This window comes from Struthio camelus, chromosome 25 (assembly GCF_040807025.1).
Source record: "Struthio camelus isolate bStrCam1 chromosome 25, bStrCam1.hap1, whole genome shotgun sequence".
Lineage (NCBI taxonomy): Eukaryota > Metazoa > Chordata > Aves > Struthioniformes > Struthionidae > Struthio > Struthio camelus.
In genome coordinates this window covers 3,852,170-3,865,100 of record NC_090966.1, presented here as the reverse complement: position 1 = coordinate 3,865,100, position 12,931 = coordinate 3,852,170, and the positions used below count along the sequence as shown (strand labels likewise).

Below are 12,931 nucleotides of genomic sequence, written 5' to 3'. Positions count from 1 at the left end.
GGATAAGCTCCTAATATAATGCAGAAAGACGACTTCCTGAATGTAAGCAGTCAGGACTGGCTTCGTACAGAAGTTGAGCAGAGCGTCTAGACTACGAGCAAACTGCCACTAGATATAAATCTTTGGATTTATAGCATAGATGCTTGACAAGCATAGATTTAAGGTGCACAAATTCCAGGACTGCAGACCTCAGGGAGCACTTGCAGGCATCAGATGCGAGAACAGAGGCGATATCATGTGACATTTTAGAAGAGTAAATCCCCACATATGCCAGAGTCAGCTCTGGTATATCCATAACTAAATGGGTAATTAATACAAGATTCACTTCGCGTATAGCATTACCCTTTAACTTCACAAAAACACCCCAAATAGTATTATAAAGATACGCTTATCGCTAATACTTGAAGTTTCTTACTGTGGCTCAGTTTCCTGATAACGATGAATAGCTAAATAATCTTATGTCACATGATCTAATCTCTTTGAAAACAGTCTTATCCAAACTCAAAGCGCTTTCTCATTCACCCCCATTTACGAAGAAGGCTAATTAGCATCTACGAATGCCACTATATATATGCCAGAGTACAAAACCTCAACTAAAAGCGTTCACATGTAAAGCAGTAAACTCATCCAGTAATAGTAACTTACCTGCTTTTCTCACTGCAAAAACAGAGTTTGTCTAAGAGGATTTTCCTTCTTGAATGTAAATTTTATTTGTAACCAAGAAACACAAGAGAATATAGTATGCAGATACAACAGACAGAAGTTATATAATGTATTCAGTTTACAAGGATGCTGAAATTTCTCACAAATAAAATATCTAATTGAGGCAAGTATTTCAAATAAGGTCCCTTTATATCCATCTCACTTAAACTATACTTCTGAATACAAAGAGCTTAGTAAACAGACAAACAAGCATGCGCAGGAGTTTACTAAATTGCGTTCATTAACTTACTTTAATGTACATGTACGCATGCACCAACTTCAGCGCTGAGCTCCTTTCCAGGAGATCAAAAATATGGCAACATAACACGGAAAGCTAACTCAGCGCAGGGAGCGTGGTCTACATTCAGTAGACTTAGGAAAAAAATATTCTTTATTCCCTAGACTTGTTAGGCAGTATTACAGACATTTACAAGAGAGACAGAAGCAGTAAAAAAGCCGAACAACAACAACAAAGAAAAAGCAATGAAAAACCACAAAGAAATAAGAACCACCAGATGCAAAGCTTATCTGCTTTATGGAGACCCCTGCAGTTCTAGCTGCGCCGGGGAAAAAAGAGATATTGGCAAAGTCCCCCAGCAGAGAGGCAACGTATGCCGACATAAGCGTAGCGAAAGCATCTACCCAAATAACATGAGAAAGAACAACAAAAGCACTCTTTGAAACGCGTATCTGCATCTATGCGGGGATTTTGTCAGCATGCGTACATCTGGCTCGGTGGGCTCTGAGCAGGTCTGCGGGAAGAACCCAGATCTGGGAGGGGGAAAAACACCGCCCCCCGCCAGAGAGATTTTGAGCAGGGTTCTGGCTAAAGGAAGCTCAAATCTACTTAACTGTATGCATATGCTCAGGGAAATATGAATTGATACATTCTTTGTAAACAAATATAACTCCTAACTTGCCTTCTGTCATTACTCCCTCCCACCCTGTTCTGCCCACCATTTGGGGCGTACGGCAGGTTCACCTCACCACATAAAGAGCCAATTTGAAACTCCCGACTCCCTCCGAATTTCCTTCGCTCTGCGTGTGTGAGCGCGTGCAGGCACGCAAATGACACCTGAAGTGTTCTATTTTTCATTTTAATTTGGACATTTTACAGACATTTACACATTCCAAATCCCATTGTTCCCATTTTCAGACAGTTTTGTTTATAGGAGATTTTCGGGAGAAAAAGGCTTTTTCAGAGGTAACAAAATACATCCACGGCAAGCAAACTCAAAGTAGGTATCTTCTCATGCTATTACTCACTGTTCTTTTAGATGAGCTCATGTCGAAACAGCCTGCCTATCAAAAACTGCAAAAAGTTTCAGACGCTTCAGCTGTTCAGTTCCAAAATGTAATGTCAGCATTTTGCATTTTCTCGTGCAGATGGCATCTTCCAAAAAATTTCCTGAGTAGCTATCATCTAACTCTGTATCCACTTCGACGTTAATTCATATACGGTATTTTCCCACTTTAACAACTGTGATTCAGAGATGGACATCTATTTCGATATCAAGTCAGGCAGATATACTGCTCTTTTGATCCATCAACATCACATTTTTAGCCTATTAATGGAATAAACCTCAGTTATAGGCCCGGCCTATCACAAGCCTTCATCCTTCTAAATTACAGCAGTAATGCTTGTGTTTGGACAGTTAAATGCAGTCTTCCACTAAAGCAGAACTCATCAGTCTGTTGCATTTGTTGCTGCAAACTACACAGTGCATCTTTTGGTAGTTCACAAAAATGTGGTAATCCACTTGTGTCAACGTTTAATTTTAAACTGGGTTCTTCACAGAACTGTCATATTTTAGTAGACCATAGAGGTCAGGAGTATTTTTACTTCCTGCACTGTAGTCTATGTACAGAAAACGCATGCAAAGGATCATCTTCAATGCTTTAGCTGACAAGGTATTTCTGTTTGTTATTTTTCCATCACTAAACCTTTCTATCTGAAGAGTAATTAGTCATTTCCAGCACAGAGTACACAGCTCCTTCAAAATGACTGTCATCTTCCACTGTTTTCAGCGAAGCTGAATCAACAGCTGCCCTCAGCCAGGATCCAAATTTAAAGGGAGTAAAGTGGTCAGGGGAGATTTATAATGCTTTCCTTTCCTGACTTGTTACTTGAAATCTTTAATAAAAAAAAGAATTAGTTTCAATTCTTCCTATATACCCATGACAACTTCTGCCTAAGCTCTCTTAATCAAAACTCCATTTAAAGTTTGGCTGTAGACTGTTAGTCAATTCTAACTGATAAGCGCATTCTGCCTACTGATATACAGATTTCATAATTTTTCTAAAATGGTAACAGTTTTTAAAATGCATAAGGGTTTTCCTACATGTTTAAGGAAGTAAAATTTGCAGTTATGCAAGAGACATGCTTCTTGCAGCACGCCCTAAAGCTAACAGGGCGCACAGAGGCCTTCTCCGCTACAAACACCCCGTTGGCCAGCGTCGACATTCACGCGCAGTCAAGCCTTTACAGACTGCTGAGGATGAGGCCAGTTCAGTTACGTTATGCATGATTATATACTGTTACACCATTTATAACGTTCTATCGGCAATCTCAATAGCCTTCTAAGAAAAAGGGCTATTTAAAGGAGAAGGCAGGCGCATGCTCAATCTAGAAGATTTAACATTCAGAAAGAGCATGGAAAGGAGTTGATCTGACGCCCTGCATTATCAGGGGATGTCCCGAAGCCGGATCACAAGGAAGACGTTTGAGGAAGGAGAGCTCCTTTCACTTTGAGTTAGAGCTCAGTTCCTCTGGGCAACTTCAGCAGCCACTTTAACAAAAGGGGCAGGAAAAAAAGAGAACCCCAGGAACCATCCAGAATGTGGCTCAGTCATCTCAGCAAGTAACAAAAACTATTATTATTGAGGAAAATCAATCACTACAGTCCATTTTTCTGTCTTTATCTTTTTCTAATTTGGGGGACGGGGGCACGCTATCGCAAATCAATACAAAGTAAAATTCACTGCTAAATATAATAATGATTAATCTGACAATACTACTCGGTAACACTCTGATTTTCCTCTAGAACCTTTATCATTCTAATAAATCACTCTTTCAGCTGTAGTTGCATTCTACTACTTTGGAGATGAGACGGGGACTGCAGATTCCACAATGTCCTTTCAAACACCATCCCGGTGATCATCTTCACCAAGAGGAAAATTCCCTAAAGTCTCTCGTGCTGTCCATTATTTAAACCTTCCTTTGTTTACTCTACATAGGCTACTTCCTTTATTTTACAGTAAAATTATTTTATAAGCATAATTGTATGTACTTTAAGACACCTGAGTCATCAGCGCCATCAGTTTCCCTCTCTAGGCAAAAGAACTCCAGTTTGTTCATCTGTTTTCCTATATGTTCTCTAAAGCCCTCTGCCATCAGTCTCGTTGCTCTAAACTGTATTCACACCAATTTGGTTCAAACACCTCTGGAAGTAGAACACAGTAATGCCACCGAGACCTTACCAGAACTAAGTGCGGCCAAAGAATTACTTCCCATATCCGTAGAAATTATTCGCACAGGCATCTTTCTCTTGCTACAAAGTTTGCCTTTTGAAAAGAAGGCGATGTTGCTTTGTGTTTATCTTATAATCCATTATAGTCTCATGGTCCCCTTCAGAAGAAAAATCATCCCAACAAATGTTGCCTATCCTGTATTTCTACATTGTTTTTTTAGTAAGAACAAACACTGGAAAAACTCTGTATTTGTTCACCTTATAAGGTAGTTCAAGTTTACTTCTCCATTTTTTTCAAGATCCTTCTGAATTCTGATCCTGCCTTCCTATCCTTACAACCTCTTGAAGGCCCACACCATCCACAGGTCTAAATGGCATACTCCCAACTTCATCATCCAAGTCACTAATCAAAATACTTGCTAGTACAGGATGCCATATATGCTCCGGCAGGACATCACTCAAGATCTCTTTTCAATTATACAGCGCTGATGATTGCTCTCCGCAACTTCCTAACCCATTTTTGCATCCACACTACCGCGGTTTCAATTATACTAGGTCTAACTTTTTGTACAAGAACATCATAGCACACAATATCAAAAGCCTTATTAAAATCAAGACAGGGAATCTAACACTTCTCATCTAGCTACAAAGTTTTCTAGTCTTTTTACAGCAGGTAGCAATGGTTTGTCCAAGACTAAAGAGTGCCAAAGGAGAAAGAACCTAGATCTTTCAGTTCCCATTGGGTGCAGGCATTAAATCACCAGACCACTCCATTATTCAACCTCTTAAAATAATTCCTAAATTTCAACCTTGCATGTAATAACCTAGTTGGGGCTTACATAATAACACTAAAAAAACCCAGCTTTTTAAAAAATTGCCTAGAAGGTGGTCTAGCAGGCACTTCAGCCCATACTCCCCGACTTACTCCCCTCACACTTTAAAGGAGGTGTCAGCAACTAAAACCTCAGCACAGCCCCCCCGTGACTGAAAATACTTCCCAAGTTCGCAAAAATAAATACCTGCATTTCTTTCTCTTTGGAAATGAGCACTGAATTAGATCTACACCATTTGGCTTGTGATCACAACTTGTAACTGGCAAGAACTCCCACTGTTATTACTTTTTGGGATAACTACTACCCACGTAGTGACAGATGGTATATTCCACCTCTGCTGAGGAGGTGTAGGAGCACTGCCTGCTGTCTGCATTGGATTTTTCTTTTTTTTCCTCCTTTTTTTTTTTTTTTTAAATCAAGACATAGATAATATTGCCAATCTGAAGACAATGTATGTGGGCATATGTAGCTCTATTACAACTTAAACCTCCAAAGAACAATCTTCCTTTCTCTAATGGGGTCCATTATATTAAATCCCCACTCCTCAAGACAAAAAAGCTCCAGAGATGCTTTGAAGAAAGACCAAGGATTAATCAAGGTTGGTGCCAATGGAAAGCTGCTCACAACGATTTCAAGCAAACACTAATGTTCCAACTGTGAAGTTAAGTATATCCTATGAATAACTGTTTGAGGCAGCAGAGAATTGAGTTAGGGTCCTCAAATCACATCTCGCACTGAAAATTCAATAGGAAAGAATTATTTAAGTAAGAGGAAAAAAATCCCTGTCAAATTAGCAAGTAGGCGGTTTCTCCCTCCATATAATATCAATTGAGCTATTAAAGTAACATTATTCACAAATGCTGCTAGAGCAGATAGTAACTATTAGACCCCAGTGTAAGCAATTACAAAAAGTAACGGATGAAACTAGTCTGAAAATTATCTAGTGCAGTGCAGCAACATAGAGCTATGTACATATGCACAGAATAACTCCCTGAACCCATACCATTTTGCAGATACCCTTAAAAATAAAGTCACATGAAGAACAATGGGGCCTGCAAGCTTGGGGCTTGCCCGCAAAATCCACAAACGTATCTGTGGAAACTTTTTATGTATTTTAACAAGTAGCCGTAGCAGAGGAAGACATGTGACATCTGTTTACTCATGTAATTATCTTGATAATGAATAAACTGCCCTGTTCTTATTCTGTACAATACTGTTCTCTTAAACTTTTTAGCTGTACATGCATGCACATGTTCACTACTTTTTTTTTTTTTTTTGCTAACAGCCTTGGTGCCACTGATCTTGATCATTCAAATCACAACGTCCACGTACTTTTGCACCCCTCCACTGGCTTAGCTCTACAGCTGTCCTCCAAGTTTGACCCACTCTTCCTTTCTCTTTTCTCCAAGCATAGCATACTTCTAAAACCTATACCCACAGTATCTTACTTGATTTTCTCCCCTGCCTCAGAATCTTCCCACATTTTATCCCACCAATTCTCTCAAGAATAGAAAGTTGTTTATCAGTTTGTCTGCTGTCTCCCCTTGTTGAAGACTTTCTTCTCCAACACTTAGAAGAAAGAGACTGCCTAAGTCTATCCCAACTATCTACTCGGTGACTGACCCTTTATGTTCACATACATGCGCTAATCACTATGAAGAGTGACAAGAGACGAAGCTAAAAATCTGTATCCTGTCAAGGGAACCTTAAGAGCGAGCAGCGGACAAAAGGGACTTCAGCCTGGAAGAACATGACTATTTTGCCCAGCCTCATCCGAGTTACAGGCCTTCCTGCCATCCCTCCAGTGACTCCATGACCTCTGGTGAACTAAGGAATGACCAAGTTCTCCAATAGTTATCATCCTTCAGCATTTATATATAAATATTCCTCCAATTAAAATTCTCTCTCCCCACAGAGTAACCCCCCAGGAGAGAACGGATGATAGGGTAAGAAGAAAAATTAGGTGTTCTTAAAGAGCTAAATAGGAGGACCACCAAAAGGAAAGATGTGCCTATCAGTATTTGTAGCACTCTGACTGCATTTTCTTCCTTCTCTTTCTGATAATATTTCTTCATAAATAACAACATTAAATTTATGGGATCCCAACCCAAAATGGCTGAAACTTATTTTCTTTGCTGGAAAAAGGCACCGGCGCTCAGAAGCGCCCAAATCTGCAGTGCCATACAGGTGGGACAAAACAGGACCGTTAACCTCACTCACCAGCACCAGGAAATAATTTCCAGGGGAAAGCACGGGGGAAGGAAGGAGGTAAAATGGGATTATTCTTTTCATTTCACACCCAGACAGCTGATTTAGCACAAGTAGGGACTAGAAGCTTTCAGCAGGTGGACAAAGATAGCAAGATCAACAGCTAGGTGAGGACGCACACACACACACAGCAACGTCTTAAAAAGAGCAACAGAAGGTAAACCCTCCCCCTTCCCCCCCCCCACCAAAACAATAAAGCCAATAAGCCATTTCTGCAGAAAGAATCTAAATCTTCTTACCTTTATTCTTCGAGCCCAGATAAACAAATGGGAACCTACTTAATTCACATTTGTTTTTCCTTACAGTTCACTCCCATTTTTTCACTATATATCTTTCAGAAAATATTGTCCTCCTTTAATCTGCATTAACATTGGGAGGAAGAGCACAACAAGATGTGCAACTCACTTTCTTTGAAATATTCCACCATATTTCACAAACTCCAACAGCAGCTCACTAAAAATGTTAAGCATGACATAGGACCCTATAAATATGGCTTACCAATATTTTAAGCCAGTTAAAACACTGGCCACATGATCTAACTCAATTAGCTTTGTAATACAGATGGAAAACTCACCTGCAAGGAATTTAAGATTGCCATCAAGGTGACAGGCACTAACAGAAGTTGCATAATTTTTTCCAGGTTAAGGATATTAAGACACTCCCAAGAATATCAATTAACACTCTTCAGCAGTTGGAATCAATATGTAACTGCTTTCTGGAAGAACAAACTATAAATATTCATCTTCACATCCCGGTGAGATGTTTTACATTGGCCTTCATTTCGATACTTTTCACGTGCGCTAAAGGTTTCTGTTCTTCAAACGCATTCATCAAGTTTTTAATCCAAACTAAGAAAGAAAACCAGTGTTTTTAAGACCACAGCCAGCTGAAAACACCACTTAAACACTCCCTCCATGTTAAGGCAACTAAAAAAACATAAGTTTCAACAGTAAGATTTCCTACTGACTGCTTTGTAAAAGCATTTTACGTAAATATCCTGAGTAGAGCAAAATAGCAGCAATCTGCCAAAATATTATTCTACCTGCCCTGGAAAACATTTCAGGCATGAAGGGAAAAATAAAATAACTAAGCAGCCAAAACACCTAACAATATATAAGTAGATAAACGGGAAGATCCCCTATCACAAATACAAATTAGCCATTTCTTTTCTCATCCTTGCTAATTAGTAAGAAATTGCCAATGTGACTTGTATGGCAAATAAGAAGTCACCTATCCAAAATAACTTTTTTCATTAAAAGTAACCCTTTCATCTTCAGGCTACAAAATTGAGATCGTTTACATCAGCTTTAGTTGCTAATTATGGTTGAATTTTAATATTAGACAGTCAAACACTCCCCTACCATTAAAGGGGAGGGACTCAAAGAAAAACACATTTTCCCCTATTCACAGTTATTTGGGAGTATGACCTCAACCGCTCTGTTCACACTATTCTGATTTATAATCTTTAAAAAAACCTCATAGGTTACTGTAAAAGACACAGTTCACCAACTATTCAGCAATATTTCAGCAGTCAGTGACGCATTTATACAAACTTCAGGTTTGAAGCGTTACACAACAGAAATTTGTATAACGTCACTGCCTGCTGAAAACCAAGTCACCTCTCTCAATGGCAAAAAACTGAAGATGTGGAAAACAGGATGTAAAGAGAAATAACTCATGATGATCGCTTCTCTGCTGTCTTATATACAACCCGTCTAAAACAGATGACCATAAACTTCTAAATCCAAAAACTTGGACAGCAGTGAGAAAGTCTACCTCCATCTGCCCAAGCTTCGAAAAGGCTTGGACAACAGCAGACCAACATTTGCTATTTGCATATCCTTGCAGCTCGGCACAGGAACAAACACAGCTCTGAGCCTTCTCCACTTCGACCAGCGTAATAAGGTTAGAAATGCTAATCAGATGACTTTTCAGTAACTTATGTGAAATGAGGCAACATGAATGGAACTGGCTGTGGTGCAAAAAAAGGGATTACTCATATAATGTGATTTTTGCAATACTGGATCTTAACTTTGGACATATACCATTTACTTCATTATATCTCAATAAATACAAGCAAAAGACATTGAGTAACGGTACTCTGAAATCATGAAAGATCTCTTAACAACACATCACTCCACAGTCAAACAGCAAAATTAAAAGCAACTCCAGTCTTCACACCACAGCACTATCAGTCTACTCTAAAGGATATTCCTTCAGTCACCAATATGTTCTTTTCATAAAGGACAAATAAATAACATATACTGGTAACAGCTGAAATGTCAACATGCATGATTCATCACTCTTTTTTTTTTTTCATTAGTTCTATCAGTTCAAAAGAGAACACTACTCCAGCAGATTACTTCCCTACCCATTAGCTCATACAACATCATTCCTAATCAGGATGAGGGCCCCAATTCAACCAGAAGGCAGGCAGAGACTTGCATGCATGGAAATAGTAACATGAACTCACCGGGATTCTTCATGTTCCTGAAGCATCTACGCGTACCTTTGCCAAAAACTGGCACTTAACGTCTACCTAAGACGATTTATTTGGTAAAACTGAAGCTAAACCATTTTAACCCTTAGGAATCAATGGTGTTGGGTGGGGAGAGGGTAAATCAGAAGCACTCAAATTTTACATTCCAAAAAACCAACATTCTAGCATATATGCCCTCCTCTCACAGCAAGAAGGAGTTTTACTTAAAAAATAAATAAAAATAGAAATGAGTAAGGAAGCAAATCTACACCAAGGTTTGTTTTATGTAGCATATATACAAAACCAACAGTCTGTCTATAGATGTGTGTGTATATATACATATATATCACATACATATATTTTTGAACACTACAAGTGAAATAATTCCTTTGAAATCAAGTATTCTCACAACACAACATCACAACAAACTTGAGGCAAATAAGCATATTATACTTTTATGTTACAACATTACTAATTAATAAGATTTCATATAAAGATTAGCATTTTCAAGGTGGAGTTGCTGATTCCACAGTATAAATTAGCTTCCTTGACACATATTAGAAAGATGGGTAATAAATGTTGCCCAGAAACAAAAGCAGAGAATTCAGTGAACTCTATGAATTATTCTGAAGAATTTTTTTCCGAATAATTTTTTTCTTAAGATTTCAAACAAAATAGTTCCATTACCACATCATCTAAAACATACAATATTTTTATTCAAAATCCAGTCAAGTCACTTGTACTCTTCCACTAGAGTCCCACAGCCAATTCCACTTCAGGAGAACAAGCTAAATTTCCCTCCAGTTCGCTCATCACCTTAACCCTGAAACTAGATCCTCTCTTGACACAGGTTACGTAACTAGAGCCTCAAGCTGAACTGAATGGGGCAGCTTCACAAAGACACAATTTCAAGACTGGGCTTTAAATCCCCAGTTTCTCCTTTCTTAATGTAACTACGTAAAGCAGACCGTTATCTTCTCTTTATATTAACGTATGGTGTGTATATGTATATATATATATATATATATATATATAAAGTAATTACTTTTTAAATGAACCTAAGACAAACTACCGTATTTCAGTCTCACACAATAATGAGACTAGCCTAATTCTACGTAACATAACAAGAATTTGTTTTTTAAAGTTTACAAAATCCAGCTGGAAAATATATGATACATGAATGATCTAGTACACTCCACCTCTGCAAATATTTGCAGATGCAGTGAGCTTTAAACACTACTTTATCTCCAGCGCATTCAACAGGTATACTCTCAACCTTGGAGTTAAAATGAACGTGCTATTCCAAGATGAAGACTTAAAATTACAGAAGTCAGAAACTACCAGTGGGCTCAATTCTGCTCTCACTGAAGAGCATGGTAACCTCCCACTGATGTTTCTGCTATGTCACTAGGTCCGTATGACTATGCTGCTTTTGCATGCTTTATGGATACTTGAAAGCGTTCCCAAAGGTTGGCCCTTTTTTATTAAACATATTGGAAACCAAGTGCAAGACACAGCCTGAAACTACTAATGAAGCCGGCCACGAGGATTTTAATCAATGACATCAGTAAGGCTGTAAGACTGAGTATTCTTTACCTTGCACTAAGCATAAACAAAATATACTCACTGAACCTAATCACTGCACATCTAAAGGTAATGTTCTTAGAGATATTTTCAAGGCTTCATGCAAGTGTACTCCAGGCATGAGTTCACAATTAACACCAACCATTCAAACAGCTCACTGCTGCCAGAAAGGACAGTTCCAGCCATCCTATTTCCTGGCATACATTCCTGCATCCTCCTTGTGTCACACCAACGTTCGACATGGCAGTCCAGTTTATTGATCCAGCTAGAAATGAACTCTGAGAAAATAAATAAATGGCTTGCTTTCACCAAGCAGCAGCTCAAGCACTTGACTTGGTATGAGAGAGGGCTACAATATCAAATCACACTTTGGGGGCTAGGGGGAAGGGTAGAGAGAAAAGGTCACTGCTTTTGCAGCAGTTCTTGCAGTCAGCTTAATCTCATCAAGAACTTACACTTATAGTTATTTGCTTGTCTGGATGTCAATGGAAGACATCTTGCCACATCATTCCACGTTATTTTAAAGAACATTAACACCTAGAAGTTTAATCTTTAAAGAAAAAGAATCAGTGTGTACACTTGTTGCTTTATGTATCAGAGAGAAACAGAAATCCAGAAAAATATCAAAAATTTTTAAAGAGGAAAAGATTTTTTAATCAAATTTTCAGAACTCAATTAGAGAGGTTACTAGCCTCTCAACTGACCGCAAGTTTAACCAAAAGGGTTAAATCAAAGGTTTAATAGAACTAAGGTATAACAGAAAGTAATAGAAAGCAAATGCACAGGTAACCTGAAATATTAAAAGGTAATAGTTAGATAACTTCGAAAACACAATTTGGTTCAGAATAGGTACGTCTATTAAAAAACCCATGCAAACATAGGATCATGAGCAAACCCAAGGAAAACATGAGAACACAGGGACTGCTACAAAAGCAATCAATATTGATATTCAGTTCGTTTTATAACCTTATATTTGTCATTCAGTTTCACTATATATGTAACCAGTAATCAATGTTGTAATTACAAGTCCAGATCTGTGCGAGTATGCTTCAATATCCTACGACCACAACCGAGAGCCGAACAGGACACAGTCCTTCCATTCCTTTCCACTTAATGGAACCGGTGGGAAGGCTGGAGTACACACGGCCTTTTGCATTTAGGATACACTTGGCAGGAAAGGAAATACAACTGCTTAAGGAGTTATTATTTTGAGAAGCCCCAGAGTCATAATGCCCACACACCTCAAATGGCTTAAATATTCTTTGCCCAGGCAATACTGCTTTTTTCCTGATAATTCATTCATAGAACTAAAAAAAACGGCATTTTGAATATGGTTAGCTACAAATGCTATATACTGTATTTTTGCAACTCACTTGCACATTCATCATGTATCTTACAGATACACGCACCACTACACAAACTATGTATGAGCGAAGGTGTCTCTAACCGTTCCAGTAAGAAAAGCCACACGTGACCATAGCTAGCACATTCTCTTCAAAAGTGACGTTCTTAGCAAAACGCACTTACTTTATTTGCCCTCCTCCCCCCCTTTTTTTTTTTTAATTCACACATTGGTTGATGGTTTTGGTTTGGGG

At 38.5% G+C, this 12,931-nt stretch overlaps 1 protein-coding gene across 7 annotated transcripts in view; it reads right to left on the bottom strand.

Annotated features, from left to right (window-relative positions):
* Nucleotides 1–12,931, bottom strand: part of TANC2 (tetratricopeptide repeat, ankyrin repeat and coiled-coil containing 2) — a 253,384-nt gene that overhangs the window by 238,816 nt on the left and 1,637 nt on the right. The gene's annotated exons all lie outside the window — the stretch shown is intronic.